We start from the raw sequence: 27242 nt of genomic DNA, 5'->3' as shown, positions 1-27242 counted from the left end.
AGTTATTATTGCAGCAACAAAGCAAGGCAATGAAGCATCACAGGACAAGCTTCCCGAGTCTCTGGAAACTGTTTCTGCATTAAAAAAAAAAAAACACAACAACAACAAAAGAAGAAGCAATTATTGTTTTTTTAAGAGTAAATAAATGCAAACAATCTTTCAGTTGTGGAGAAAGCCTCCTCTAGAAAGGATAGGGTTCAATCTACAAAGAGATGCATTATTTTGGTGAGAAATATCCAAAAGTGTGGTTTATCCATCAAGAAATGACATTTGTGGAACTTGGAATATATATAATATATAACTAGTCAAATCCCATTACACGAAAGATCATTTTGCTAAAAATTCTCTATAAATATTTGCCATCGTTCTGTGGATTTGCATTTACCCAGCATAAATTCCACCTGAGCATCTATCAGTGTAGGCTTATCCTTGCATCTCAGACACCGTTGGGAATGTGATCCAGAAGAAAGTAACACTTAGTGAAAAAACAAGAAGTCAGAATTCCCTCTGTCTAGGACTATAAAGAAGTGCTGGGTGTTGAGCTCTGTCGTCTCCCTCTTCTGACACACGTCATGGCCGTAAGAAAATGAGTCAGTCATGAATGGACGGAATTGGCTTATGCCTTCTTCTCAGGGTCACCAAAGGTTCTTGGCTTCCCAGGCATTTCTCCACCAATTATGTTGCTGCCTAAAGTAGCATTGCACCTTAGAGCTAACCCAGCCGTCTCCCCCATTTGTCATATACTTACCGATAATCAACCTCGTAGCCAGTGACCTTTGGAAAATTCTAAGGGATGCCAGTTAATAAAAATTCTCAGTCTCCACTTAAAAACTATAACAGTGTCCTTTAACCTAATTCAATGGCTCAAGAAGTAATAGAGTAACATTTCTTGGCTGAATCAATACTGCATTAAAGAAAGGTGCTATCATTGAAAAGTTATGAATACAAAACAGCTCAATGATAAATTAGTGTCACTGCTTGCTGCCTCTTTCAGTTTGCTTGCATTTCTGAGTACAAGCAGAAGAGAGCCCTTCTCAGGTGCAGGTCTGGCGGCGAGAGCCGATTGGTATTCCATTCTGCCCTTTGTAAATGTGTTTTACATCTTCCATTCAAAGCACCGCAGACACAAGAAGCAACCTAAATATCGGAACAACCACTGAAGTTGGTTTAGTATTTGTTAGTACATTCTGGAAGAGTTCATGTTTTAAAAATCATTTAGTAACTTGTTTAGCAAAGAAGGCAAATTATTCCTTCCAAGACGCTCTTTGCTTTGTGATCCAGGAAGTCACAGAGCAATATTTTCAAGGTTACTTAGTACACACTTAGATACCGTCTTCAAAAATTAAGCTTTTTAAAGGGTCCATGTTATTGATACAGAACTCTTACAAATCAAGAAGGAAGAGATGAACCCTAAATAGAAGCTCTAATGCCCTGTGGTAATGCGGATTTATTAAAACAGGCATCCTTTCTTATCCATTGTTGTTGAACAGTAGCCAAATCTTTCTGAAAAATAATTTGGTAACTTCATACCAAGATCCTTAAAAATGTTTTACCCTATGATAAAGCAATTTCACATCTAGGAGATGAAAATATTTTCAGGCATAGGTAAAAATGTGGATGTGTAATCTCTGGAAGGATTAATTATATCATCATTATATTCCTGGAAAATTTGACATTATACTAGGAACCAACAGCAAGGGATTATCCCAAGCAGGCAAAAAAATCAAAAAACATTTATTGACTAGCTCCATATATATGTGAATGTTCATTTTATAAACTAGTGCTGCTCAAAATGAGGTCCACAGATAGGCAGCACCTGCAACACCCGCGAGGGTATTAGAAATGTGCACATTTGGGAGCCCCAGCCCAGACCTACTAAATCACAGCCTTTGGGGTGGGGCCAAGGAACCTATTTTAAGAAGCCCTTTCTATGATCCTGATGCAGACAAGGCTTAGTGAAGCACTAGGCTAGAATACTATTCAATCTGCAAAAATGAAACTGTCTCAGCTTCATTGTGTTTTTAACAATTTTTTCTCCTTCGATCTCTACCAGCAGAGTAAGCTATTTAAGATTCTCCGGGGTGCAGAAGGTTAGTTCCCCTCTAAGCCCAGGTTCCTCTGGAAACCAAACACAAAGGAGAGGCAAAAAGTGGGGAAGATTTTATTAAACTTTCCTTGTCAAATTTTATTAGGATCCCTGCTGGGTGCTGTGACTGAAAATCTCCGCATCCTGGAGACAGAACCACGCTAAAATTCTGGCTGTGCTACTTACTAATTTGGCATCTTGAACAAATTACTTAACTTCTTTGAGTTTCCATTTCTTCAGCTATATAATGGAGTTAAAGATACCTATGTGCCAATGTTTTAGAGTGGTTATTAAATATTATAAAGCTCCTTGAATAACATATATTAAATCCTCAACAAATATTGATCCCCTTTGCTTAGAGCGATGCTGGTTTCTCTGTGATACTGTATATCTACACTTTGTAGGCAGGAAGTTATGTAAAGACATACCTTACCATTTGGGGTATCTGTGCTTTCCTTCTGTGCTTTCCATCCTCTAAACAAGATCAGGTCTCTTCAGATGTCTGGCAGGCTGCCTTTAAGGCACAAAAACCCTGGATGGTTTTTACCAAGCCTTAAGAAGAGGTAACACACAACTTCCAGATGTCCTTCAATGGAAGTGCTGAAAACAATCAGGAGAGCAAAACTGAAGGAATTTAGTATGTTTTCTCCTAACTGGCAACACAAATTGAAAAGATGACATTATGGGACCAATTTCTACATGGAATCAAGAAAATCTGTCAAAACATGGCACCGAATCCTTCTTTGGGAGCCCATTACAAGCCAGAGGATTTCTGTGGAGACTCTCTCTTTCCACATAGTGAACTCTCCGCACTGTGATCTCACTCCTGTGAGAAGAAACACGTGCTCACACTCTCTTTAGAGACTGTGTGATGCAAAATGAGAGCAGATGGACAAGGTTACTAAGTGCTTCCTATGTTCCTACCACCACGGGAGCACTTGGGAGGGTGGAGGAAGCTGGGTTCCTACCACTGCAGCAATGCTTGGGGAGGAGTGGGAGTAAGTTAGACGTGGTCCTGGCCGTGAAGGAGCTTACAGACGGACAGGAGGCGCATAAACATGTAAATGAAATGAAGAATTGCACGCTCCTTTGTAGAGGTTGGATTAGGATGCAGCAGATGCACAGAAAAAAGAAAGGGCCAGTTCTAGTGGTGGGGGGAGGAGAGATGCTTAAATGGCTTTTCTTGAGATAAGCCTCTAAAGACGCCTGGGTCCCCAGAAGCCTTGCTGTTCAAAGTGTGGTCCGTGGGCCCGCAGCATCACAGGAGAGCTTGCTAGGAGTGCAAAGCTTGGGCCTCGCCCTGATCTACTGACTCAGGATCCCCAGAAGATTCATGGGCACATAAACCTTTGAGAAATGCTAGTCTGAAGCAGTTTCTCAGGAATGCTAGAGACAGAAAACTGGTTGCAGTAGGTTGGTTAAATGAAACGAGTTATCAAGGCAGCATAGCTGAGTTAACAACTGGGGTTCATAACATATATTCAGCCCACATATGTACTTCATTAGGAATGCGCAGTGTTTTAAACATGGAGAAAAATTCAAACAGAAATCCAGATTTCCTGCTTCTTTTACGGGGAAAAAAAAAAAAAGTTAAGCCAATTTTGGCCAAATTGGACCCCCATTCCCACATGAGAATGGAGAGCAGGGTAGGATGTCGGCTTCAGACCAATGTGATCCCGCGACTGCCTCCAGTCAGCCCTCCTCACTTGCTGTCATTACTACCCTCCTGTCTCCAACAGACATTTGAAATCATGACCCCTGCGACCAACTCTGTCTTTTGGAAATGAAGCAAGGACTGACTGAAGAGCATCGGACAGCAGGGACGGTGGAATATAGGGTTGGCGGAGCTCTCTGCTTGAATGTGAAGGAAATGCCAATAGAAAAGGTGGGTAGGTGGGGGAGAGGAAGAAGGAGCATGATTCTGGAAGAAAGAAGGGAAAGGAAACAGGAGATCCTATCAGGGGCACAGACGACTTAGCCCGCCTCTCCCCCTGAGGCGCGTGCAAGCCGACGAGGGGGTTCAGACACGATTTTTCAGCCCACTCAGCAGACTGAAGAGCCTCTGCCCGAGGACCCCAGACTATCTGTGCAGAGGCAAGATGACCTACCGAAAGCGAGCGGCGGGAATGGGAAACGCAGAAGGGTAGAGAACACCTAGGGTAGCGGCCCACTGTGCTGGCAGGAGCAGGAAGCCCCTGAAGCAGGAAGGCGGCTTTCCAGGTGACCCGGGGAGCCCTGCCGAAGTCAGGGAGCAGAGAAGAGGGGCAGCAGGCTCCGGGATCGGGGGGGTCCTGGGGCTCTGCCCTCCAGCCGCGATGAGCATGGCAGGAGTGGAGGGCCTCCGCTCGCAGGGTGAATGCAGGAGGCCAGGGCATATGGGTGCTGATGGGTGCTGAGAGCATCGATGAGAGTGGCTCAGGCGGCCAACCATGAGGGCCCGAGGGCCCGGCGAGGGAAAGAAAACTCTGAGTGCGATAATAAACTTGCAAAGGAAGACGGACGAAGGGAGCTAGAGGTTCCAGTACAGTAACTCAAGAAATAAGGGATTTAAAAGGTCAACCAGTTGTCACTGGTGAAGCCAGAGTATGGACTCAGGGCGTCTGACTCCAAAATCTGCACTCCTTCTGCTGTAGGCCTCCATCTCTCTCAGTCACAAAGAAACACAAAGGTAAGTCTCCACTTTAACATGGCGCAAGGGGGTCTGCTTGCCCTAGAATCCCCGGTGGGAGTCACTGGGGAGTCGTCTGTATGTGGTTAAAGAAACCAGGTGCTTTCATTTCTGTTGCCTCCTCTGTTCCGCTTTGATTTCCCATTTCCTCATGTCAGCTGCTTTTTATATTCTATTAAAGTCTTCAAAGTAAAACAAGAGCAGGGATATTTATACATCATCGTCTCTAGACCTGCCAGTTCAAAAGAGGGCAAATAAACAACTGTTATACAAGAGGCAGAACCATCCACGCCGATAGTTCTGGCTTCAAATTACCACCTTTGTAATTATAAAAATCTCTATTGTGTGCCCTGCACACTCCTTAACTGTCATGCTGATAGTAATAGCCATTATTTTTACCCTTGCTATTAACACTGAAATCAAAGAATAAGTGATTTTAAAAATATACTTGCCCAGCAGGGCGTGGCTCAATGGTTGAGTGTCGACCTAGGATCCAGGGAATTGGGGTTCGATTCCCGGTCAGGGCACATGCCCGGGATGCAGGCTCAATCCCCAGTCAGGGGCGTGCAGGAGGCAGCTGATCAATGACTCTCCCATCATTGATGTTTCTCTCTCTCTCCTTTCCTCTCTCTGAAATCAATAAAGATATATTTTTAAAATATATATACACTTAATTCTACTTTTATATCAGTGATTATTACTGTCACTGAATTACTACTTGAATCTACATGGTGCTTTTTCATGTCCAAATGGCTTTCTCACGCCTCATTTTACTTCGCTGAGTGATTATCACAGGTCATTGCTCGATAGGTATTCACTCAGTCGTCCAACAATTTAAAATATCCCAAGTGCAGACTTGGGAGAAGCACCATCCCCAGCGTGACAGGGTTTGAAACAGCAATAGAGCAAACTCCCAGTAAGACGGAAGTTTTCATATCCTCATTAGCAGTTGAGGAAAAATCCAAAATGGTGGAGGCAAGAACCGAAGAGAAAGAAAAAGTGAAGCAATGAAGAAATGTGTTTGGGGCCACGCTCATTTCAGAAAGTACATTTCCTCTGCCTAAATTTGGGGACTAGGGAGAGGAAGGGCATTTGGGAGTCTATGCACCCATCCCTATTACAGCTACAGAAGTATTTTCTAGAAGACAGTCACAGTGTTTGCAAATTATTCAAGAAATCTCGGTTCTGCATTAGACAATTTTGTGCCATAAAAAAGGAATAAAAATAGCTAATACTAAATACATCCGTTTGGTTAGCTCTATGTAGTAAATAAGGTAAGACCCATTACTGAACTTTAATTACAAACCTTGTCTAGTTGCATAAAAACAGACAGGATGCATTGTAATTTTGATACCAAAAAAATGGCAGGGGGGCATTCATTCGACAAAGACCACTAAGTATGAAATATGAAATATACAGCAGTGGGCAAACATATGTTTAGAGTTGTGAGTACACAAAACAGTATATTCTTTTTTTCTTTTCTTTTTTAATATGTCTTTATTGATTTCAGAGAGAGGAAGGGAGAAGGAAAGAGATGGAAACATCAATGATGAGAGTCATTGATCGGCTGCCTCCTGCACGCCCCCCACTGAGGATCGAGCCCGCAATCCGGGCATGTGCCCTGACCAAGAATTGAACCGTGATCTCTTGGATCATTGGCCGATGCTCAACCACTGAGCCATGCTGGCCGGGCAAAAGAGTTTATTCTTATATTATTATTTATCAATTATTGTCTTATTTCGTTGTTTTATACCTACTTTTGCCCACCCCTGTGTCAGCAAGAGATGTTAAATCATCTGGATGAGAAAAGGGGGCAGGCCCACCCAGATCTTTCATCAGCTGCCTGACAGTTTTTCATTCATAACTAGAGAACCCCCTACCTGGGGTACTCTACTCCAAGAAAGCACTTTGATACATCCATAGGCCTTTGGAACGAAAGTAGACTGAATTGGTCTACATCTAAGTATTCTTAGTTTGCTGCTTAAAAAACAATGTAGTTTATTAGAATGCATTCAGTTCTTGTCAGCTGATTCTTTTACTGTTTTCCCATGTGCTGAATTTTAAAAAGAACATCTTCAAGTGTTCATTAAAAATAATTATCTGGACAATATTTGTTATATTATTCTAATTTTTTTTTAATTGAACCAAATCACTCATATAAACATTCCTGGTCCCTTTTCTTTGTGTCCACCAAGTAAATTGAGTCCTTTATAATGTTGACTGACAAGCAACCTGACTTTTAAAACTTTTTTGAATTTATAGAATTTATTGAGGTGACATTGGTTAATAAAATTATATAGGTTTCAGGTATACAATTCTATAATACATCATCTGTATATTGTATTGTGTGTTCACCATCCCAAGTCTAGTCTCCTTCCGTTGCAACCTAGATTCAATTGATTTGGATGAGCTATCTCCTGCCCAAGACTCTATGCTAGGTACTACAAAGTTAAAATTGGTCTAAAATTCATTTGCTGCATTCAGAGAACAGACAATGTGGCATTAGAAATTAAATATTTCTATAGATAAGACAATAGATGGGCAGGGCTTCTGCTCATCTCTCCAGCTCTGACTTATGTGCCATGAACACAGAAGTGCTCATAATTCACCCAGGAGTTTGTACTAATACAGCTCTCCATGACTTTGCTCATACTACCGACTTTGTCAGGAATAACCTCATTTGCCACAGACCCATCTTCCCTAACCACATGACACACTTGTGCTTCAGGCACTGTCTCATCTGTGAAGGCATTTTGGATCCATAATAAAAGAAATAACTGCTCTGTCTTCTCCTCCTCTACTGTGTTCTATACTGGCTTCTGTAAACTAACACCTTCAGAATCCAGACAAAGCAAATTCAAGGGCGCGTTTTCAAATTGTCCACCACTACAGGTCATTGGTGCAAAATTCTGTGGAATTGTCTGAGAACATTTATGAAATAAATATTCCAAAATTGTCCATCAGGGGTAGCAAAGGAGGGAAGCATTTGTCCATGTATTCTTCCTCCATCGTTCAGGGGCGGCCCCACAGGCATTAACTCAGCCACATTCTATGTTGCACACACGTGGATGCTGAGCACATTTGCCCTCATTGATATCAAAAGATCTACAGGGAAGGAAGCAAGGGCAGCATGGGTACGGAGCAAAACACTCTCAGGTTGCTCCTCCGTGAAACCTGTCCAAATCTACTTGGACCCGGTCACCATGGCAGTGCCTGGAGCAGAAGTAGGGCTGAGAATGTGGCACACAAAATCACTATTATGATTACGGATAATTTACCAAATGGTCCCCAGCTTTTCGCACATTTCACCACAGTAACTCTGATGTAGCTCATGACAGACAGTACTATAACCTAAAAGAAGGAAATGCTCATATCTAGCATATATATTTTCTACAACTACTAATTTTTTCTGTTTAAAATGTACTATGTTTTGACACTGCCTAATTTCTTCCAGGCCCCAACCTTTCAACATTCACAATGTATTTTCCAAGTGCTGTTTAATAGGGATGCATGTTGGTTGTAAACACAACCGATGAACCAACTTTTCTAGTCTTTCCTATATCTCTCCTACAGTGAAAGAGCATAAGAGATAATACAGCCAAGCCTGGAGCACATTTCAAGCCCCAGCAGGGAAATGTCCATCTTGCTTTCTAGTGTCACATTCTTTCTCTGTCTCAATCCATTTCCTCTCCAATTCCCTCCTTTCCGGCCCCACAAAGAAGTTTATCTTCATAAACATGTGTCCCTTAATCCAATCCCTAATAAATTAGGTTTGAGCAAAAAATGATAGTTTCCCAATAGATAATATAATGCCTCAGAGTTAATTTTTAAGCATAAAAGTTATAATTGTGTATGAGCAGGGCACAATGAGGATTTGTAGACTTGTTTTCTCAAGTCATTGGCTCACTCTGAATGTAAGACATTCTTAAATTTTGCCTGGGTTAAAGATGAAAGGAGATCCATGAGGGAACAAAATATGGACTGAAGTGTTCACATCTGGCTTTACCCCCCATGATAATGTCTATTCCTGGTGAGAAGACATAAGCAGTTCAAAACCAGGCTAGGAAGATTTCTTGGATAAAATTCTCATTCTTGTCTGGAAAATGACATTACCAGATGTCTTTCTTCTACTCCCATATTCCCCAAATAGATCAAAGCTTCAATATAAATAAAAAGGAAAGGGGTAAGGAGGAAGGAAATGTCTCTAAACCCTGCTGGGAAGCAGGCCCATCAATGATCTTGATGAAGTAAACCAGTGATTTCTCTTCATAAACTGACACCAGCCCTTCTAGAAACCATTTAGAAGCAAGGTCCCATTTTTCTTCCAAAGGCTAAGAATTCATATCTGTATAAACATTTTTTAAATGATTCCCAGTAGGTCCACAAGAAAGTATTTTTATTTCTCACCCTTCGAGACAGAACATTCAGTCACCTGGATAACATCTGGTACTGCGTGAGTCCACACATACTACCCCTTCTCTTTCACCTTCAGGGAGTGCTGGGAGGGCAATGGATCAACATTTTGGCATCAATAAAGTGAGGAAATAGCGGGAGGGGGAGGTAGGAAATGCATGGACAAGGAAGTTTTTTTCAAAGAAAGTACTTGACTAATATTGCTAAGACCAATTGAAGTTGGCAGAGATGAGAAACTTTAATTTCCTGTAACCTGCAAGGAAATAAGTCTGGTTGATTTAATACTTAACACTGAGTGCTTGCCTTCCTGACTTTAATATGTACTAGATGGATGGAAGGAAGGAGGGAGGGAGGGAGAGAGATTTTTGTTATCACCTACTATGAGCCAGGCGATATATAAAACATATTCATATCCATTACCTCACTAAGGTCTCATACCCTATGCCTTAATGGTAAATTTCAGCAGAAATCTATGATTTGAGCCACTTTTTCATCCCCCCCACCACCACCACCTCACTGGTGTTATCGGCATACATTTCATTGGGTTAACTTCTTTTATTTACGCATTAGCAAGTGTTCCAACTACAGAGACGGGGGTTGTCCCTGGCTCATCCCAGGACTGGATGGCAGAGGCCACTTCCTGAGACACTGCACATAACACACATGGGGCATTCAAGACATTTTTCTTCTAGCGAAACCCTGTATTCTTGTCTCAGAACAGACACACTTAGGCACCAACAATGTAATCCCAAGACCTATGTGATCACTTGTTTCTAAGCAAGTTTCAGGAACCATGGGGTTCGGCTCTCGAACTTAGTCTTGAACAGGGAACGAGATTCCCAGGAAGAACTATCCACTGCAGCAAAGGATCTGGATCGTTGGCTCTCGTCTCTTACTCTCCCACGAGGACGAGTCTACTCATACCCAGCCTTCTAAAGCAGAAGAAAATTTATTTGAGGTACAAGGAACAAAGAAGAACATAGATTCTATCCCTGGACACAAGAGGCTATGGCCCCAGCATCCTCCAAGGCGACGGATGGGGCTGGTTGCAGATGCAGTGATAATGGGTGCTCCTGGCCACAGACTGGCCATGCAGGTGCCCTACCTCATGACTCCTATCATGAGGAGGCTCTAGAGTTGTATCTCAGGCAATTATTGAGACAGGAAATATGTAAAAGCTATCAGGGACACCCCTGATGTGTAACATCTAGGGTTCAGTCCCTTTCTCCTATTCTTAGGTTAAATAAAAATGATAGTGGCAAAACTAGTGAATTCTTAGCTGTGAAAAGCACAGTACTAATTGCTTCACATGCTTTGCCTTATTTAAGTCTGGCACTAACCCTCTCAAGGAGGTACTATAATTATATGCCTTGCAGTGTTATTATCACCCTCATTTTATAGGTAAGGAAACAGAATAAAAGAGGTTAAGGCAATGGCCAAAAGTTATATTGCCAATAAAGGCAATATTAATACTCACACGTTATCCTCTTACAAAAACAGTCCTGTCTGCAGACAGAGTCTGATGTTCTAAGTATTCGAAAAGCTTATTTAAAAAAAAAAAAAAAAAAAGCCCAGCAGGTGTGATTCAGTGGTTGAGTGTTGACCCATGAACCAGGAGGTCAAGGTTTGATTCCTAGTCAGGGCACATGCCTGGGTTTTGGGCTTGATCCCCAGGAGGGGGCGTGCAGGAGGCAGCAGATCAATGATGCTCATCATTGATGTTTCTATCTCTCCTTCTCCCTTCCTCTCTCTCTAAAAAAAAAAAAAAAAATCAGTAAAAACAACATATTTAAATATATATATTAAGTGAGGTGGAAGAAGACCCCCATTTTCAGGCTCATTTCTGGTCATGTGTTCAGGTTCTCTTCTTTGAGAACCAGGCACCATGTTGCCTTTCTCATGATGCCCACTGGGAAAACTGCAGATACTTAAGTGGGTGAAAAAGTTGTAGTGGTAATACAACTTTAAAGTCTAACTCTGACATGAATGTAATTTAAATAGACAAATAAAACTCCATGTGTGTGTGTGTGTGTGTGTGTGTGTAGAATATAGAATAGACAAATATACCTTATATAGATATAGATACAGACACAGGCATGGACACAGACACTGATATCAATATAGACATAGATATGTGTTGTCAGGGTTCAAATCCCAGCTAACAGTTTCCAACTTAGATTACATATACTTCCTAAACTTCTGAATCTGTAAATTAGAAACTATGATAACTACATGATTAGGAGGGCTTATCAGAGAGATACTTGGAGCTTAACCAAGTAAACTCCCTTGGATATCTTAAACCTGCCTCATAAGTATAGTCTGCAGTCTGTGTGACATCCTCCAGCCCTTTCTATTTCATGATATTTTGTAGACTTTTATGCTTAGGATGTGGTTTGTGGTCCAAGTATTTGCTCTGTAGGATCAATGTGATTTTAGCATTAGCTTTTTCTTTGATGTATTGATGCTAATGTTGGAGAAGACATTATCCCTGGAGCCGTAATAACAGGAACACCTTGATCCAGAGAGGGATTATTTAATGCGCTGATTGTCTATGGCAAATGTACTAATATCTCAAGGACCTAAACATAACATTCTGAATAAACCTTAAAATTAATAACTAGATTATTTACCCCTTTTTTTCTCTCTAGTGGTTCCCATTGTTTGTTTTGAGATGTGGGATAATATGATGATTGGAAAAAGCTGAATTAGAACGGGATATATAAAGAGATATTTTTTCTACATGAATAAGGAGTTCCAACACTAATGCTACATGGAAGGCATTTGGACCAGCTAATAGGGACAACTGATACTCTCCCCCAGTTATCAGTGACCTAATCAAGCCTCATGTTGTTAGATCATCCAGTTCTTTTATTCATGAGGTACTAATCAAACTTAATGTGGGAAATCTCCAAATTTTTAAATACTGGCAGCCATCTAAAACTATTTCTTTTTAATAAGGTGAGAACCAAATATTTATGTCAGCTACCCTAGTGCCACCCGTTCCAACCTCTGATATCAATTATTGTAAACGATCATTTCCCTGAACTGGGTGTGAGGAAACGTCTGTGTGCCTGGTGGGGGGGTAAAGCTCTCATATGCTGTGAGCATAACTGTATCTTTCAGTGTAACTACAGAAACCATTCCTATTGAAAGGGTTCCTTGTACCAATATTAAATAATGCCTACATTCCTAGTTCTACTGAGGATCAAAAGAGATCCCTCCACAAAATACTAAACAGTACTTGGTATACATAGTGCATTCTATACATTTGTTTAGTTCCCTCTTTGAGCTATTATGATCACTTTCCAATCAATCTTTCAGTCATTCATCAGTGATTCCCATACTACTTAAATCTCTTTGTGGAAAGAGAATTGTAGCTTTACCAGTAAACCATTTTATGATAGCAGCTTTGAGATTAGACTTCTATGTGTGATTAGAAAATTGCAAGGTGGCTTTTAAACACAATAAACACAAGAACTCAGCCTGCCTTTTGTCAGGACGAAGGCTATCCTCGGAACACCGAGACTCTCTTTCCTGTATTTTAAAGGAACTTCCACCCAAAATGTCAATCATTGTGTGCAGAAAATGTGGATGACAGCCTTTCCCAAGAATAGATACTAATTATATGTTCTGTCAGTATCAAAACACTTCACTGCTTTATATAGGTGACTGGGCAACTGAGCAGAAGAATCTGCAATGTTCTGGGGTGTCAGCAGGAAAATGATGAACCAGCGCCAGGCACAACCTCAGGGTAGGGACATAACCAATGTTAGTACAAACAAGTGCTCAAAGTCAGAAATATTTTGAACCCAGAATGAGGTTCTAATTATGAGGACACCACACACACACACACACACACACACACACAGATTGACTTCTATTGTTTTGCCCAAACTGAAATGACCCTGATTAATTTCTCATTCGTTTGTGGTTAGATCAAATTCTTTGAAATTATAAAATATAGTATACCTGCCATAGTCCTGTATCATGTTGGAAAACCAAAACCTGCAATTTTCTTTTAACTCTCACTTCTGTCTAGAGTTAAATGGGTTTGTCCTAGCAGAATTTCCATCAACATGTCAGAAAGAAACCTATTTTTGTGACTGCCAGAGAGAGAATAAAACCCAAAGCAAAACAGGATCAAAAGCTGCTTCCAATGAATAACTTTTTAAACAAGTCCATAGGTGGAGGGGTTGGGTGGGTTTCGCTTTACATTCTGTCTTTAATTCCAGGTGAACTGGCTCTAAGAAGAGCACATGTGGGAGGCAACTAACAGTTAAATGCCATCGACTCTTTATAAATGTGCTGAACCCAACTTATAACTATTTATTTCATGCTATTTTTCTTATGAGCAGCTGAAATGTAGCCAAAGGCAGGAATAAAAATGTATCTACTGTTAAATCAGAAGTTGACATATAAGGCAGGCTACAAGGAAGGCTGCAACCAGTGCTACATCTCAGCTTCATATGCGCATGGAACTCACCATCTTCCGGTGTTTGTAGGACAAGAGAGCACCTGTGATATCTAAGCCCATAGATAATCCAATGACACTCACGTAGCTGATAGTTCCACCTATCTTTGTCAATATACCTTATCTGTTTTGAGTTTCATGGGTCCTAGGAAACATGCCTCACTGCTGACTGATGCCCTATCACGTAGAGTCTCCCGTTTTTGTACTTGGAAATCACAGGAGACCTAGTGGTCCCCAGGTTGAAAAACCTTCTCTGACCTTGACGTTCATGGTCTTTTGTCTCATATTTGACTCCGCCGCTGTTTTCTTCCTCTCTTAGATTCCATTCTTTCCTGGATTTCTGGATCATAGCTGGCTTTCTTTTCCTCTCTGTGACCATTCGTTCTTTGTCTTCTGGTGGTTCCTCCTGTGACAACCTGCACCTATTCTGCCATCTGTTTCATAACGGTAACAACAGCTAACGTTCACTGAATTCAATAAACTGCATCACCTCCTTCAATACTCGCGTCCATTCTATGAAGTGGGTGTTACTACATCATGTCAGTGTGGCAACTAAGGCTGGAAGGTTAAATGGCACGTCAAGGACCAAGAGCGAGAGGCAGAAACAGTATTTTAACCCAAGCCCATCAGACCTCTGAGCTCAATTCCTAACCTTGGTCCTATTCTCCATATTTTTTTCTCTTTTTAACAATCACAACTACTTTACTGGCTACCTCGTATGAAATCCAAATCTCATTTCCTCTCACCAGCAGCTTTCCAGGGTATCGAGCCTGCTTTCCACATGCCCAACACATCCATTAGATGTCCTCTTAGCCTTCAAGCTGAATGACAAAATTGAGCTCATTTCTCTCCTCAATCTTCCCACATCCCAATTTCTGTTAATAGTACTCACCCAATCAGGCCATTTGGTAAAATGTGCTTGGGAAAGTATTGTGTTCTTTAATCATAAGCCAAGGGTCTCATCGTAACTACCTAGTAAAGAACATGATCAGAGGGTGCTCTAGCCAGTCGGGTTACTGCTGTCTGTTTATTGAATTCAGGACAGTCGTAGGAAGCATTGAACTAATTCCAACTTGAATTAACAGGGGATTCTGAACTATGCCCGGGCTAATGGGGGACAAATAAGTACATAAATTGAGAAGGTCTGCCTTCAAGGCCTACAGACAAAGGACGCTCTAGGCAATGCAAACCCAGGCAAAAACCCTACAGAGGCCGGTCAGCTAAGAGCCAGCCAGATTTGGCAAAAGAATTGGTTAAACCGCCATTCGTCTTGTAGCATCCCCTCCAAGCTGGGCAAAAAATGGCAAAGTCACCTGACCAAAAGTGTCACGAGCAAATCCTCCATGAGACCAGACGTCGTGGCTCCCTAGGCAGAAGCTGGAGTTGGCTTAAATGGCTATAAATGTTCTAAACATCGAACATTACATTGCATCCCAAAATACTCTGTAATGTGTATTGACATAATCTAGTTACCCAACCATTTTGGAAAGCTCTTAGCAGCACATGTTAAAACACACAAAAATATTCACATTTTTTAAGGTAGTTAATCTCCTTCTGAGGAGTTACAAATGACATAACTAAAAGAGAAAATACATGTACATAATCTAGGTATCTTGGCCACATTACTCAATGATACTAAAAACTGGTAAATAACCTAAATAAATGGTCAATATGGGGAGGAGGGGTGTTTAATAAAATATGACAAGATAATGAATCAGGAAGCTACTAAAAAATACAACGTTGCAGGCAGAGTTAGCTAAAGTTATTTTTAAATATGATTTGAGGTGAAAAAGTAAAATACAAAATTGTATTTATGACAATTAAAACTACATAAAAAGTATACGTCATGTGAAAAAAAATGGGGAAAAAGCAATTTTACTTGCAGTGGCAGAGTTGTAGACATCTTTTAATTTACTTTTTATTTCCATTCATGCTGCTATGAGGTTGTTTGTGTAATACATCGATACCTGCGAACAAGTGGTGTTCACCCTACAGTATAGATAAGCAGCCCCAAAGCAACGGCTGGGAGCGTTGCACGTGTGGCTGAGCTCTCCCCACGCGCCTCCTCTCGGGTTTTCCGCTGCCGTTTCAAAGTGCTGCTTGGCACAGGATGGATTTCCTTCTAACAGTGTGTGGCCAGCTTAGCTTCTGAGGTCATCAGAATAAAGTAGCCAGAAAAATGAAAGAGTGGCATTCGGTAATTAGACTGTTCAATGGCTGAAAAATAAGATTTCCACTCCCACACAGGCATTTTCCACCTCGCCCATGGCTTATCATTAACCAGTATCACAAGGACTCAACCACCAGTTGGCCCTGCGTCCTTGGACGAGTTACCTTCCTTGTTTGTGGCGCACACGAGTGAGTGCACACACAGACACAATGCAGACCCTGCAGGTCCCGTTCTAATCTAGCCTCCTATAATTGCTCTGTCGTCTTCATGAAAAGAGAATATAGAGTTCTGGGGGAAGAATAAATTGGTACAACCTTTCCTGAGGGCAACTTGGCAATATATATCAAGAGCCTTAAAAATGCCCGTACTCTTTGGCATAGCAATTCCATCTCTGGGATTTTTTTTTTTTTTCCCTAAGAAAATAATCACAGGTGCCTACAAAGATTTGTGAACCAAATCTGCCTTATGCCTCATGACAAAAAAAAAAAAAAAAGAAAGCAAACGCCTAACTCCTCTGTAGACACATGATGTATTCCAAAATCATTAAAAATAGCTCTTAAAGGAAAGTTTAATGACATATACAGAATGTTCAAAATAAAATATTAAGTAAAAGAGCAGGTTGGTATAATTATAATATATAGAGGGGTTTATTTATAGATATATTCATGTATGTATTATATATGATATAAACACATATGTTACACATATATAGAGAAGAAAAGTAAGGGAGAGAGAAAGGGAGGGAAAAAGAGAGACTAGGTTTAAATCTCAGCTTTGCTACTAATCATCAGCTGCATGAACTTTGGCAAGTTATTTTCCTTCTCTGTGCCCCCATTTTTTCTCTATAAATTTGAGATAATAACAGTACTTAGCTGATGGAACTATTTTAAGGGTTGAGTCAATAATTTAAGTTCTTTATCTCCTCCCAGCCTATACCAAGGACACAGGAGATATTGACTGCGTATCAACAGAGACAATAGAAAACTGTGACAAAGATCCTTCGGTGTCTATGCCCTTAAAGCATTTTCACACCACAGAATTACTAAGGTCTCACCACAATCCTAAAGAGTTATCAGGCAAAGATTCCCATTCTAGATTTTAGGTGAGGAAACTGAGACACAGAAAGGTACCATAATTGGCCCAGTTCCACCAAATTGGTCAGCTGCAGAACTGGATGTAAAATTTCTCTTTCATTCTTCCATTCTGGGGCTCTTGCCAACATTTAAAAAAAAATACGAAAGAATAATTTATACTATTTGAATTTGCATATATTATCTGACCCAAAAATCTTAATGTTAACATATGCCCTGTTAAGGGAACATGCGATCTCATTAAAGGGGAGCATGTTAAGGGAACATGCGATCTCATTAAAGGGGAGCATGTTAAGGGAACATGCGATCTCATTAAAGGGGAGGAATGGACTCTGCTACCAGTTCTTTGCCAACCTAGCAGCCACCCAGCAGTGCCAGCACCAAAGGCATCTTCTACCTGACAATCTTTCCAGGTGTATGCAGGCCCTATTAAACTCTAAATACACATTCGTGCATAACTCCTTATTTCTTGCTAAGGTAAAAGGGAAAGAATGCTGAGGCAGATTAATGGAGATTCCTCCGTGTCCCATGGACCCCTGGTAGATCATTTCAGAGGAACTGAAATGGGACAAGATCCTTGACTACTGGTGACTGTCTAGGGATTTGTGAAGATGCCTGAAATTCCCACTTGCTTCTAGTGTTAAAAGTTACCTTAAAATCCTACTGAGTTCACAATGTCTTAGTACAAAGAGATTTTGCCCAGTCTTGATAGAAATCACCCAGCTGACTTGGCACAGGAATGAAAGGCGGAGTGTGAAGGAACAGGCAGGAAAAATAAGCATGGCCGTTGACAATGTCAGGTACAGCAGGGGTCCTAACTTTGGTTAGATAACCAAAAAAACATTCGGCATAGGAGACCTGGGAAGCCCTTCTCTAGTAAATTCAGCATGTTAGGTGGAGTTCTGCTGTAGATTCAGCTTTTCCACAAGGCCACTGAGCAGTGTTAAATTAATCCATTCACCCCTCTGCGAAACACTCACCGATCAGGAAACCAGGCTCTCCTCTATTCCAACGGCCCTATAAGCAAATCAATGGGCAATATAGAAGGCTCCTATCAAATTGGAACTTCAAAGGGAGAGACCACCTAAACTCTCTACTGTAATAAAATACCACTTTGAATGGAAGAAAATAATATAGAAGCATTTCTTTCCTAGTTCATGCAAATTTGCTGCTGATGTCAAGGCTGCCGAGTACAATAATAATGTGTCTGATTCACTGTCACAAAATGTAAAATGCAAAAGAGAAAAGCGGAGGCAGGAAAGGCAAAAATCATTATCTTCAAACTTGAGAAGAATTGGACTCATAAACCCCTCTTCTTCTGCTATCCATCAGGGATTAAAATACGCTGAGCTCATTGCTTCAACCACATCAACGTGTTTAATGCTCGACAGGGTAAGAGCCTGAAACTTAGCAATAATAAACTTAATAATGCCCATGGTTCATCTTGGAGTATGAATGGGAAGAAGGGAAAGGGGTAATTTATTTGGTTTAAGAAAAAAATCTATTCTCTTTACTGCAAATAATTTCTTCCAGAAATATAGAGTAGGTAGTAGAGTACAGGGATAAAATATATGGTAAAAAGCAAATGTACAATTGGTGAAAAGAAAAATAGAAACATTACCTAGTAGTATATGACAGTAGCTCCTTTCACTGTCTCAATTCCGTTAACAGCCTCACAACCTCCCAGGCACCGTCTATGATGGTATCACAGCCTTACTCCCACGTCCAGTGGTTATCAGGTGGCTCAAGGCTCTCGTCTCCTGTCTCCCTTCTCCTCCCTTTCCCCACAAATGCCTGATGTCAAGCCTTCATCATATCTCAGACTCCTGCTGCCCAACTGTCTCCTTGCCTCAAGTGTCATCTTCCATACAATTCAGTCGGCTGCTTGCGTATAAATATGTGTAGGTTCCCATTTGTCTCCTTCTATTATTATAAGCCACTAGCATACAGACAGACACAAACCTTAAACTGGCTCTTTTTGGCCCCCAGGTGTTTCTAAATAAATTTTCATTAGTTGCCAGCATTTAAGTATCATGAGAGCTCACATTTTAAAAAATGAGAGTTCAGTCTTCTCTAAGAAAATTGGGATATCTGGCAATACAGGGTTCTTACACTAGAAAGATCACTGTCTGCGGGAGTGGAGTCTCAGCTGCCGTCCTTAGAAGGGACCTTACTACCCAGGTTACCACAGTCACTATGTGGTCAGCGTCACTCACTTATTTCGCCTTCCTGACCTCTGTCTACAACTGAGCCTGTAACCTATGACCTACAATATCAAACCCAAACTCTTTATCATGATTTCCCAAGCTCTTCAAAATACTGCTCCAACTTGACAGCATTTCCAGCCACACCCCTCCCCTAAACACCTGCCACCACACGCCCCCCCCCACCACGTGCCACGTCTCTGTGCTTATTACCACGCTGGCTTTTATGGTCAGAGCATCCTCCCTACCCTCGTCTTGCCTTGTAAAATCCCTTACTCAGATCCCCATGGATTAGATCAAATAACATCACCTCTTGATCACCTTTCCTGGTGGCTTCCCCCAGAAGTCTCATCATTTGTATGTATAACATTATTATAGCACTTTTAACATGTATTTAAAATGTTAAGGGTCAGTATCCCCAAACCTTGGTGTAATGGAGTCTCCCCTTTATTTTCCCCACGGAATCTAGCATCAGTATGCTCACTCGTGGATGGATGTTCTATAACTACCTGTTCAAGTAAAATTTGAACCTGCTTCTACCTTCTACTAGGGAGTTTCAGCCAAGGGAAATGGCTATCGTATCTTGCTCCGAATTTCCCCAAAACATGAGGCTCATTCCATAATGTCCTTGACCCATGTCTTCTCTTTGAATATAATGATCTAGAGAGAATTTCATCTTAAATTCCTAGTTAACAGAAAACGATTTGGTTGCAACTCACCCCCCCCCCAAAAAAAAAAACAAAAACAGAAAACTGAGTAAATTCATGGAGGCAGCAGAATGCTGGCGAAAGGTCCCTCCATGGCTTGTCTGTAGGGGGCGACAGGCGCAGGCTTTGTGCAATTTTCTCTCCAGCCCTGTCACTAGCAAGCGACACTCCCGTCCTCTGCAATCAGAATTGACTCAAATGTTGTAATATAGTTCTGCTGAGACAAGAATCGAGATCATCACAACTACAGCGTTAAAAACGTTATAGGCTTCATAAAAACAATCACATCAGCTATAAAACAGTAGGTGATCAAGGTTGCCGCTCCACTTTCATCATAACTTAGTTTGACGTGCCTGGATGGAGAAACAAATTATAGGTAATTCCTAGCCCACCTTCCATTATTGTGCAAAATGATACATTGCACCTATTTCCAGGCAGACTGCCACAGCGGTGAAGACGGAATAAATGTTTTCCAAATGATAGGAAATAAGACTGGAAAAGATCTTGCTGGATAGATTTAGAGAATAGTATCTGAAAATTGGAGCAATCCCCAAACTGTTCAGGGGGATGTGGGGTTCGAAGAGATAGCTGAAAAATCCTGATACCCACAGCCCTCATTTATCATGGAAATAGCATACAGTCCAGAATCTGACACATCTTAAATTGTCCAAGGTCACAGCACTGGTCCACTGATTGCATGTATGACCTTGATCAAGGTCCAATCTCTGTCTGTAAAAAATGTTTATGTCTCCATCTGTTAAAAAAAAAAAAAAATCCTTCTACAGAACCCAGTGCTGCTTAGTTTCATGGAGTTCTTTTAAGGGTTAAATAAGACAATGTGTACACAAGCATTAGTCCAATGCATGTAGGATAGCAGGTTCTAAATAAATCAATGTTAGTGACCTTCTACCCACGTCTCTGCCATTCAAGGAGAACTGCCTCCCAAGTCCCTCACCCTCACTCTCACACACACAAACACCTATAACACTCCCACCCCCACATCCTACCCTTTCTCTTGCTTTGTCTCACCATACAGTCAAGCCCCTTGATGTATGAAGGTATCCTTACTAGGGCTTTATACAGTATGCTTCTATCTGCCTAACACACCAAATTAAAGTCAGATATATGAATTTTGCTTCAGGATATTTAAAACAAAACAAGAAAAATAAGGTCAGGAACTTAGAGACCTTACAAAAGCAATTCAAGATGCAGTGACTCAAATGTCCCAGGCTTCAACTTTTTCATTCTCGGGCCTCCCTAAAAAATTACTAGGATGCCCTGTCATGTCTCATTGCACTGCCTTGATCACTGCTGACAGATCATGGAACCATTTGGAAGCTGATGAGGTATAAGTATTATGGTTCAAAACTCAGCGACACAGGTATTACAGTGACAGATGTTCCGGCAATGTAAAAGAGGTGGAATGCACAGGGATGCCTGACTAGTGTGAGTCCCATTAATGCAGAGTGACTGTTCATTTGGAGGCTGTCAGGAAAAGTTAAACCAATTTCACAAATCAGCATGGGGGTGGGGGCACTATTTTAATGGCAACTACAGAAAATGGAAATGTAAACATCAGGGTGGGGCTGATCCCTGACTGGTCCCAATCTTTCAGTAACCTGAGCATCAGGCCCTTTTTCCAGAAAGAGTGTTAGTGAGTTTCATTTATTTGGGGGATGGGAGAACGTCCACAGAATAAACCTGTTTGTTTCCCTTGCTGGGCCCTGTCCCTAGGTAGATCCACATGATAAAATTCCAAGCAGAGAAAGTTGAGGGGAAGTGAAAAGCCAGATACAGCGCACCCTTGTGTTGCTAACTGGTACTTGTGCCCAGTGGAAAAGCTTGATGTCTCACTGTGCATCGTTCTATCCAGCGGGACGTTCCTTAGGCCACAGAAGAGTTTCCACAAAGATGCCTATGGTTCCTGAACAGGCAGATTCTATCTTCCTGCCTCCTCTGGATCATGGAAGTTTCCTCTGGATCATGGAAGATTCAGGCCTGCAGTTAGGCTGTGTCCCAGATCATCTTTCCCATATTCATTTATGTTCCTGCGTAGACGCATGGGGATGGGTTTCATGCCAATGTTCAGGAACAGAAGATGATGTGAGGCAATAGACAGCTCCAGGGAACAATGTGCTGTTTGACTGGTTTATCCTTAGCTTTTGTTATCTAAATACATTATTTTTCAAGGGCTAATGATCTACCAATAACTATTGGTGTCTACATATGAGATTCCTATTTCCCCAGCTACCACTTTTCTCTGGACTTTATTTTGTTAAAGATAGATAGATAGATGATATAGATGATAGATAGATAGATAGATAGATAGATAGATAGATAGATAGATAGATAGATGATAGATAGATAGATAGATAGATAGATAGATAGATAGATGATAGATAGATAGATAATAGATAGATGATAGATGATAGATAGATAGATAGATGATAGATAGATAGATAGATAGATAGATAGATAGATAGATAGATAGATAGATAGATAGATAGATGATAGATAGATGATAGATAGATGATAGAGAGATCTCCTTTTTATTAGATCTTCCCAATCAAGGAAAGCCCAATTCTAAGGGGCGGCAGTCAAACCAGGGTAAAGGCAGGCGGTTAGGTGGGCAGGTGCAGAGCACAGCTGTAGCCCAGCCTTTCATCTGAAACAAAGAAGACCGAATGCCAGATAAGAATGAAAGGGCCTGCAGGGGAAGGAGATAGGGCCAGCCCAGGTCAGATAGCTGTGACCCGAGGTTGATGTACCCATCATGGCAAGCTTCAGTCAATCCTTCAGCCAAATCATTCTTTTCAGTACCATCTAGCAGCTTCCCTTGGGGATAGAGTGGGGGGGGGACTATTTCCAACCAACACTTCTAGTGAGATATTCCTAAATTTTTACTAGGCTAAATGTCCTTGGTTACAGGCCCAGATGTGGCTAACAGAGCATAGACTAAAGCTGGGCCACTTGGGAAAAGAAGTAGTAAAATAGGAAAAAAAAATTCTTCGTTTGCACTAATGTCAATCCTTGTTATATTAATTAATATCAGTAAGTATAAGCTGGTAGCACTGTCATGAAAGGACAAAATAGATACACTTCAGAAATATGTTTCAATTTCATTATTATTATTATTAAGACATAACTGACATAATGTGTAAATTTAAGATATACAATGTTTATTTGATACGCTTACATATTGCAATACAGTTACCACCACAGTGTTAGCTAACATCTCCATCATGTCACACAATTGTCATTTGTTTTTTTGTGATGAGAACATTTAGGATCTAGTATCTTAACAACTTTTAAGTATATAATACAGTATTGTTAACTATAATCACAATGTTGTGCATTAGACCCCACAGAACTTATTTATCTTCTAATTGCAAGTTTATACCCTTTACCAACATCCCCCCAATTCCCTCACCCCCAGACCCTGGTAACCACCACTCTGCTCTCTGTTTCTACAAGCTTAATGTTTTTAGATTCCACATATGGGTGACATCATACAGTACTTGTCTTTCTCTGCAAATATTTCCTCCCATTCCATAGATTACCTTTCATTTTGTTGACTGACTTATTTCACCTAGCATAATGCCCCCAGGGTCCGTCCATGCTGTCACAAATGGCAGGATTTCCTTCTTTCTAAAGGCTGAATAATATTCTATTGTATATATAAGCCACATCATCTTTATACATGCATCCACTGATGGACACTTGGGTAGTTTCCATATCTTGGCTGTTATGAATTAAGCTGTGATAAACAGAGAATGCAGATATCTCTTCAGTGTCCTGTGTTCATTTCTTTGGGCTGTGTACCCAGAAGTGTAATTGCTGGATCATACTGTAGTTCTGTTTTTAATTTTTTGAGAAAACGTATACTGTCTTCCATGGTGGCTGAACCAATTTACATTCCCACCCACAGTGTATGAAGCTTCCCTTTTCTCCACATACTCACCAACACTTATTTTTTTTGTCTTTGTGATGATAGCCATTCTGACAGGTGTGAAGTGATAGCTCATTGTGGTTTTAATTTGTATTGCCCTGATGATTAGTGATGTTGAGCATCTTTTCATGTACCTGTTGACATTATATGTCCTTTTTGGAAAACTATCTGTTCAGTTCCTCTGCACATTTTTAAATTAGATTTTTTGGGATTTTTTTTGTTATTGAATTATATGAGTTCTTCATACATTTTGGATAGTAACCCCTTATCAGATAAATGGTTTGCAAATATTTTCTCCCATTCCATAGGTTGCCTTTTCATTTTGTTGATTGTTTCTTTTGCTGTGACAAGGCTTTATAGTCTGATATAGTCCCACTTGAAGGTTTTTGTTTTTGTTTCTTGTGCTTTGGGTGTCGTATCCAAAACCAATGTCAAGGAGTTTTCTCTGTTTTCTTCTATGCATTATTTCAGGTCATATTTGTAAGTCTTTAATCCATTTCAAGTTCATTTTTGTGAGTGGTATAAGATGGGAGTCCAATTTCATTTTTCCACATTTAATTTAATTTAAAAAGAATAGTAGCAGGATTGTTCATCTATCACACATATGGAAACCACTGAAGAGAGAAGCCAAGATATGCAGGTCTAGTTAGTTGATTGAGTGTTTAACTGCCTGATTACTATGAATATGTCTCAGTCCTGTAGCAAGATTAAGGCCAAGCAGAAATATTTTTTCCACACCTGATTCCCTTGCTATGTGTGTCTAAGAAAAAGACACCCAGATTACATCACTGTCCACCACCACCCTCAAGTAGAAAGTGGCCGATGACAGACTCAGAGCACAAACAATGGGATTCCAAGGGGGAGCTCAGCTCCATGGTGCAGCATGTCCACCACAGAGCCCCAGCGACAAGGCTCCACTAAACTTCAGTCAAGACCACATCCTGTCTTCTTCCCTGGCCCTACCTTGCTTCCTTCATTCCCCTTTTTCTAAATATACCCTCTCAATAAGTCATTGGCACAAGAATCTACAAGTCAGGCTCTGTTTCTAGAGACCCCTACCTAAGACAAAAACAAAGTTCCATTTTCACTAGATCATGCCCCGTCTAGAACAAACGGCTTGACATGAATGCTGGCTGATATTGTACAGTCTCACTGCCCTGTTGGCTATCGCTCCCCCAGCTCTCCCTGTGCATCAGATACCTGTGCACCAGCCTTTCTCAGGGCCCAGGAAAGAACCAGCCTCTCTTCATTATCTCATATATCCATTAGCCTTGAGAATGTTCTACATTCAAAAACAAACTCAACTTTTCAATTTTCTCAGCATAGAAAAGTTCAACAGCAAAATTTTAACCTATTCATCTTTTTAGGGGGTAAAAGCCTATATCTTTCACGTACAGAAATTTTAGGTAAATGTTTCACTGAGAGTTACATGTGGGCTCCAGACCTCTCTAGTGTAATAACATTATCTCCAGCTGGTGGACAAACCCTGGTCAAGGCAGGCACTACAGTAGAGCCAGGACAGACAGATGGGTCAAGTGCTGCTTCCAATATAATTCTCAGATGAGCCTGAATAAAAATCATTTATTACATTAAATAAAAACGAGAAACCATATTGAGGTAATGCAGCCACTTGTGAATCAGGCCATCTGAAAATGTGGCACATGGCAGCTCATGGACCATCAGAGGGCCAGTTCCATGAAAGTTACAAACGACAGCTAAAGTGTGGTGAGATTATAGTTAATTTGGATGGGTTTTTTTTCCCCCCACTATACTTTCAATGTTTGAGGTTAAAAGGCAAATGTTATAAAAGCAGCTACGCCGCAAATATCATTGCCCTGTAGCTCAGGAATCCACTTATGTCCCATGGAATGGAATCAAAATTCTAGAAACCATAGTCACATCTTTCTGGTGAAAAATATGTCTTGGAAATCACCAGGTTGGACTTAACACATAAGGTAACATAAGGTTTGGAGAAAATACAAGGTGCAGCTGGAGGTGGGGAGTGTGTAAGACAATAAGTTATATGGGGTTAGTAGCCATTCAGGAGAACTGGGAGACAAATATCCAACAATCAAGAGAGGAAATGTACTCAGGATCCTTCTCTGTTCTCACAGCAACCCTTGAATATGTTACACATCAGCAAAAAACTAGAGTAAATGCTAAATTCAACCCAGGAATGTCACATATTTATAGCAATTTCTAGGATATGCTTCAACATACTCCCAGCTAGGCATCAGGGATCAAGTTTCTGTATATGGTTTCTGTAATTGGTTCAAGGGCCCTCCGGAGTTTTGGGAACCCAATTTCCACAAGGAAAATTTAATTTTTCAGTTTACCGTGTTGTTGTTTGTGGGTCTTTGTTGTTGTTTTGTTCAAAGCATGGTCCTTGTATCTTCAGGATCTGAATCAACTGAGGAGCTTATTAAAAACACACCTTCCAGGCTCAACCAAGGTTAAATACTTCAGAGTCTGAGCCAAGGGCCTGGGGATATGCACTCAAGACCTCTGGGTGCGTCTGAGGCACTCTAAATTTATTATTAAGATGAAGAAGAACCGAAGACTAAGGCTGCCCCTCCATTCGACCCTAAAGTCAAGAAGGCAGGAGTAAGGACGCTAATCATCCCAGCCTATCTGCTGCTTCCAGCTCCCAGGGATGCTAAGATACCCATTTCTGGAGGTGCCTACCAAGCGTTGAACAGACCACTGTCCCTCTAGATGCCAACTCTAAACAATGATTCTTATATCTATGAAGGAAAACTTCTCTTCAGGATATCACTTGAAATCTTCTATTTAGAATTTCACTTAGAAATATTATGTCATGCCACCCTACTTGTGAAAACTCTTTCACCTCCCTTCCACTGTTCCCTAAATTAAGGCCTGGATATGCTAAGTCCTAACTGCAGAATTCTGTAGTGAGAATTCATTAAGCACCTACCATGTGCCAGAAAGGGTGCTAAGTACTATAAATACAAAGATGAGAGAAAAAGCCCATGCTGTCTGGAACCTACAGTTTCACAGGAGGAAAAGGCAAGTTAAACTCGTGATTACATGCAGTGTGACGGGGACAGCTAAGGGATCTCAGAAATGGTATCTAAGTCAGCCTTTGAGTTTCAGGGAAAATGTCTTGGAAAAGGCCCTGTCTATGCTTGATGCGGAAGTATGAAAAAGAATTTAGCACTCAGCCCTGGCCAGGTTGCTCAGTTGGCTGGAGCATCATCCCGTACACCAAAGGGTTGCAAGTTCGATTCCCAGTCAGAGGCTCATATCTAGGTTTCGGGTTCAATCTCCAGTTGGGGCACGTACGGAAGGCAACGGATCGATGTTTCTCTCTCACATGGATGTTTTTCTCTCTCTTTCCCTCTTCCTCTCTCTCCTAAAAAAAAAAAAAAAAAAAAGAATTTACCACTTAGACTTGTAAGAGGGAAGATGGTCGGAGGACTTATCAACATATTTGTCCCATATGATGAGGGGCACTTACACAAA

The 27242-nt window shown here is 41.0% G+C and overlaps 1 protein-coding gene across 8 annotated transcripts in view; it reads right to left on the bottom strand.

Annotated features, from left to right (window-relative positions):
* LOC308567966 (uncharacterized protein) overlaps positions 1-27242 on the bottom strand; it is a 433265-nt gene that overhangs the window by 322352 nt on the left and 83671 nt on the right. For 2 of the 8 annotated variants that reach the window (XM_081160216.1, XM_081160213.1), the window contains exon 3: positions 2515-2686. The exons of the other annotated variants lie outside the window; for them this stretch is intronic. The gene's annotated coding sequence lies outside the window, so the exon portion shown is untranslated. The remainder of the gene's footprint in view (positions 1-2514; positions 2687-27242) is intronic. 8 annotated transcript variants of the gene reach the window in all.

This window comes from Miniopterus schreibersii, assembly GCF_964146895.1.
Source record: "Miniopterus schreibersii genome assembly, chromosome: 15".
Lineage (NCBI taxonomy): Eukaryota > Metazoa > Chordata > Mammalia > Chiroptera > Miniopteridae > Miniopterus > Miniopterus schreibersii.
The sequence above is the reverse complement of the archived record's forward strand: the minus strand, read 5'-3'. Positions and strand labels throughout refer to the sequence as shown.